Source organism: Neofelis nebulosa, chromosome 16, assembly GCF_028018385.1.
Source record: "Neofelis nebulosa isolate mNeoNeb1 chromosome 16, mNeoNeb1.pri, whole genome shotgun sequence".
Classification (NCBI taxonomy): Eukaryota; Metazoa; Chordata; class Mammalia; order Carnivora; family Felidae; genus Neofelis; species Neofelis nebulosa.
The window spans coordinates 57,099,612-57,105,611 of NC_080797.1; positions in this window are offsets into that span (position 1 = coordinate 57,099,612).

The window sequence follows — 6,000 nt, forward strand, 5'->3', positions numbered from 1 at the left end:
GAAAATTTCAAGGGATGTCTCTAGTCACTACCACCTGCTCCGTGGTATCTACCTCAGTTCATTAACTGTTAAATTTGTAAAGAAGTGACTGTTCTATGTGACATTCTTTGATTAAACGATTTCTTTTACTTCACATTCAAAATAGTCCACTCTTTTTAATTTTTTAAATTTTAACTTGGAACAGATTGGTGAATGTAAATAGTTTCATCATCTACAGTGCACCTCTTGGCATTCTAAATCAAACATGATGTATTATTTTTGTTCTCCTTCCGTAAGTGACTTTTATCTAAATGTCAGGGAACTGTACCAATGACTGCCACACAAGGTTATCCACATCAACTCAGTAAAGTGGGAAATTATGATAAAGCCCTTAACGGATACAGGTGTTAATTGGCCCTTAGAGCAATATTTTTATTTCATTATTTATGAAGATCACAATTAAACTCATGAAGGCTAAGAACCTCTACATTAGTAACTATGAAGCACTGTGAAGGAACCTTTGTGCTATTAAATGTTCCACCTCACATACAAAACAGTCGCTGTTTTGTTTTATCAGTGTTTTTTTTTTTTTTAAGTGGGACCGTGTAGTCTACCTAATTTGATATTATATTATACCCCATAACATTCTGGACCAAACGTGTTTTATGATCTTTATGTCAAAAATAACTAGTTTTTATTCTAGCTTTAAAAAAAAAGGAATGCATAACGTTAAGTCAATTGTAGAAACTTCAGGTCAGTATGATACACACTAATGTATTCCACCATATGAATGAACTGAAAATGTAAAACCTCCCTCTCAAGGCATCTGCCAACAGCGGGCGGATGTGATGTCATCACCGTCCCGGAAGTGCACCCTCACACGCCCACCTGTAGCAGCAATGCTGGCCACCTTCCAGACTATGGATTGCCAATAAGAAATTGTTCTTGCAATTTGCAGCTGCCACGTGTTCAAGTTTGGCTTCATGGTTTTTAATTCAATTGTTTTCCCTATTCTGATCTCCAAGGTGGTTCTCGTCATACAGAATCGGAGGGTTCTGTTGCAACTCTTGTTTGCTAACCAGGGGCTGCTGCCCTCCACGGGAATACCGTGCTTCCTCCAGAAGCTGCCCTTGAAATTCAGGTCTCTCATTTGTGGATGGTAGCACACGTCTTCACTCGTCTGCAACATTGCCAGGACTTGTAACATCTAAGAACGACTTCTGGCATGTTTCCCAGGTCCAGACTCTGGCATTTTCCCCACCTCAGAACAAAACACTGAAGGACTTTTAGTGATTTTTAATGATTGCACTCTTTTTTGTAGGAAACATAAAAAATATACAGAAGTGCCTAAAAATGAGGACGAAACGTACCTGCATTTAGGGTGACCATCTTGTCCTGGTTTGGCCTAGAATTTCTCGTTTTTAGCACTACAAGTCCAGTATCCCTGGAAACCCCTCAGTGTCATCTCAGTCATGACAGCTGGTCACCCTATTTGAATTTTAAATACTGAGACTGAACTTGAGCTGATATTTTTATTTTATTCCTCTTTTCTCTCTTAATTTCACTGCATGTACATATACATATGTAAACATATATGTATGTATGTATGTGTTTTTGTATATCTACACATACATATACCCATATATCCATATACACATATATAGACATAATGCACACATGATGATACTCACAGCTTAATTCACTTAATATTGGTCATATACTCTTTCAAATCATTTGATATCCCTTAGTTGCTTGAATTTTAAACACTTCATATTGGTCTTCTATGTAAAGCTCATTATAGTTGGGTATATATATTGTTTATGTTTTCATTTAAAAAATAATTTTAATTATTATTATGATGAAAAAGCCAGTTTAAAAACCCTGGCTATGTCTTTATTTATTTCTGTAGGTTTGGAATTGATATATCACAAAGTATAAAATGCTGAGGCTTTGAATATCACCATAGCACTTTCTAGAAAGTTTTACTCTGGACAACATTTAATATTTGTAGTAAGCAGAATAACGGACACCACCACCGCTCTAATTAGCCTCACCTAGTCCCTGGAACCTGGGAATATGTCACCTTACCTGGCAAAGCGGTCTTTGCAGATGTGAGTCAGGGTATGGACCTGGGAGGAGAGTATCCTGCCTTCTCCAGCTGGGTCCAATCTACTCACATGAGTCTTTGGAAGTGTGGGACTCTTTCTTGATGCTTCAGTGACAGGAGATGGAAGAAGAAGAGATTCAAAGTGAGAGGGACTTGGTCCACATTACTGGATTTGAAGATGGAGGAAGGGGGCTCTGGGCCAAGGATTATAGCAACTTCTAGAAGCTGGGAACGGCCCTTACCTGACAGCCATCAAGAAAATGACGATCTCAGTCCAATGACCCAAAGGAACTGAATTCTGCCAACAAGCCAAATGATCAGGAAAATTGATCCTCCTCTAAAGCTTCTAGGAATTAACACAGCTCTGCCAATGTCTTGATTTTAGTGTGATGAGACCCAAGGCCTACCTCCAACCTCCAGCGCTGTAATTTTTGTTGTTTAAGCCACTAATTTTGTGCTAATTTATTATGACAGTGGTAGAAAACTAATACATTATTCTTTAAAAATGTACGATGCTTTGTTAATAAAATATTATCATGTATATAGGCAAAACTAACCTATAGTGATAGGATTCAGCCTAGAGGCTCCCTTTTATAGGTATGAACTGGCAGGAGCATGTGAGGGCCAAAGGGAGGCTCTGGGGTTGGAAAAGTTCTACAAATGTTGATCTGGGTGGTGGATGTGTGGAATGCATACATGTATAAAAATGACTTATCTGTATTGCACTTTATGGTAGGAGAGTATTACCTCGATAAGAAAGAAGTAAAGAGAAATCATTCCAGTACCTCCTTGTTCAAACTTTTATTACTGGTGGATATGCTTACGTGCATGTTCAATGGATTACGTTTTTATTTTGTGAATTATCTGATAGCTTCCCTGGTTTGGGAGTTCAGTTATTTTTTCTTATTTATTTACAAGAGACATTAGGACTTTTACCTTTTGTTTATTCTCTGTGTTGAAAACACAGTATCCTCTCAATGTTGAGAAGTTCTCGCACTGGAAACATATCCCTGACTCGGGATTTCCTCTTTAAAGAAGGGATTTCCTCTGTCTTTAAAGAAGACAGAACTGCCTGCCTCTAGGATGGCAGCTTTTTTAAAAGTGTTTGGGACTGTCCCTGCCCGTTGCGTCACATAGCACTGATCCACACAAAAACCACACAAGGCCACCGTTCCATTGAAAAAGTCCCAGTTATATTTATTCTCCAGTGATGTGGCTTGATAATAAGGGCACATCTGGAAGCAAGAAATAGAAACAGCAGCTAAAGTCCCTTATGAGGACAACGAGTGGGTTTGTAGAAAGCAAGAGATGAATGTCAAACAGGCAGAATCCTGGCCTGCTTGTTAAGTAGCTATGTGACCTAACTAGATTCCATCAGGTCCACCCTGCCTCATATAGAGAATGTGGGAATGCCCAAGATCAGGGATGGCAAGGGGCCTCAGTGCCAGTTTCAACCCAAGAGGGTGGTTGGAAAGACAGTGAGGCCTTATCTCGTGCTATGAGAAATAGTGATCCGATTCTTTACTGAAGTCCTCCACGGGCACAGGTCGAGGGATGACCCCAGCTTTGTGACATGTGGCCCACTTCTAGACCAGGAGATACTTGTGATCCCTCCTTTTTTTTCTCATTTTATTCTTCCATGATTATCTTCTTGAAATGAGTCCAGTCTGAGAACTGGACATCTAGGAATTGGCTGGAAAGAGTTCTTTGCTGCTTTGCTCTAGGACCAGCGGGATGGTGGTCACGAGAATGCACTCTGGAGCCAGACTGCCAGGTCTTGGATGCATATTTCAACCTGTGTATCTGTTTCCTTTTCAGTGAAATGAGTGTGAGTTAAACAAGCTGACACAGGAAAAGGGAGTTGTTAGCATATGGTAGGTATTTAGTAAGTTACCTGTTATGCATATTCAGAACAAGTGGGTGCAGTGATTAGAGGAGGGGCCCCAGGTGTGGGCTACTGGACAGAAGCATTCCCTTAGCAGTTTTCATGGTTCCTGATGAGGTCACGTGACAGAGGTGGACCACAGCAGGAGCTTTGCTGTCCACGAGGAAGTAGTGTGTCTCCTGGATACAGAGCAGAATGAGGGTCCCGGGTCCTCACATGAACCAGAGGCACAGAATGCTCTGGGCGCAGAAGCAATGAGAGACAGATTCCCAGGTAGGACAGACACCAAGAGGCACCACGGCCAAGTTCTGCAGGGAGATCAAAGACTGCAGTCAGTAAATCCCCCTGATTTCACAATCTCCCTCCTTTGCTTTTGGTTTCAGTCTGGATTTGGGAAATCAGTGTGAGAAGCTAAAACGAAACTTAGGATTGGCCAAGTTCTGTGGCCGCTCCATTCCCAGGAAGGTGGTCGCCCTCCCCTCCCCTTCTGTCTCCTCCTAGTTTGCAGTTAGCTGAAGCATGTACGACCACGTGCTTGGACTCCACTAGCTGCCGGACAGCGAGACTGTGGTCTAGACAATAAGTCAGTGCTGGATGGAGATAGATGAGCTTGGGAGAGAAATAGGTCTCCTTCAGTGGAAGCTCTTCTTAAATGACTCCCAAGTGACGTTAAGGTCAGATGGAAGACTATCCTGGAATCACAAGTCCTGGCCACCTTTTACAGCTTCACCTCAGATTTATTCAGAGGTTGCAACGTCATAGAGACAATGGAGAGAGATGTTAAAAGAAAGAGGTGAAGTGCTTCCCAGCAGGTCACAACGCTAGTCCAATGGTGATCCAGGAGGGGCAATGACCAGCAGCACGTGGTCATTGACCAAGCAGGTCATTACAAAGACTGCCTTGCAAGTTCAACACAGGGCAGGTGGGACCAAAAGCTGAGAGCACAGAGGAACTTCAGAGAGCATCCAGTGCCTGGTCCCAGACCAGCCTGTGCCTCAGGTCCCCAGGGAAACTAATTAAAAGCCTGAAAGGGGCATTTCTCCATAAGCCAGTGTTCTGAACCAGAGTGTCACGATAAAGCCTGGGAATCTGTGTTTTTAGAAGCAGTCCTGGCAATTCTGATTCACTGCCAGTTTGGAAGCCATCAATCTAGAGTGAAAGCACTCAGCACTGGTGGCTGAGTCTCATGCAAGGAAGATGGTTTGCGCAAGCAGTCCTGGTAATGTAGCACAGAGGCATAGCCTAAAGAAAAAGCCGGGGATGCAACGATCAATTATGTGTCATGCATCTGTGTTTGGTCCCTGCTACCCGGTAGGAACTCTGCGTTTCAGAGGTCCCAACATCTCCAATGCGTTGAGTTTGCAGGTTCATGGACACAGTGGGAGGGCAATGGACTGAGGACCATTTCCGAATGAAGAGCCCTGGCTTTACAAGAAAGAGGGGTTGAAATGAATTCTATTGGTGGTTGTGCACACAGAGGCCACCCATACTCTACCTTCCGCCCAAGCTCAGAATCATTTCTGAGTATCAGGATGCATGGTGACATGTTAGTCATCTGTGTGTGCCTACCCTTGATTGGATCTTCAAGGGTCCCGCTTGATTGGATTTCAGAGATGAGATCTTGGTGGCAGATGGCACACAGAACGACCGGATCTGGCATGAGGATGGAAGAAGTGGCCTGTTTGCTAAGTGCTCCCAGGACTTTGGGTGTCTTTGGGGGCTTTGATAAAAACTCAGGGTCTGGGCAGGCAACGATGGAGCAACGGAATGGGTTTGTAGTAACGCAGGCCCTACATGTAAATTTGAAACACTTTTCCATCCAGCTCTTCCCCAGCTAATGCACATGATAATATTTTGCTAAGAGACATGGTTTTTAGAGCTGAGGGAACTGGGAGGTCATCTGCTGGATTCCCTCACTTCCTACCTGGGACACAGGATCATTCCCATTTAATGGAGAGGAAAACTGAGCCCCTGAAGGAGAACTTGATATGCCTAAGTGCATGAGGGAATCCCCAGGCTGGAACTTTTT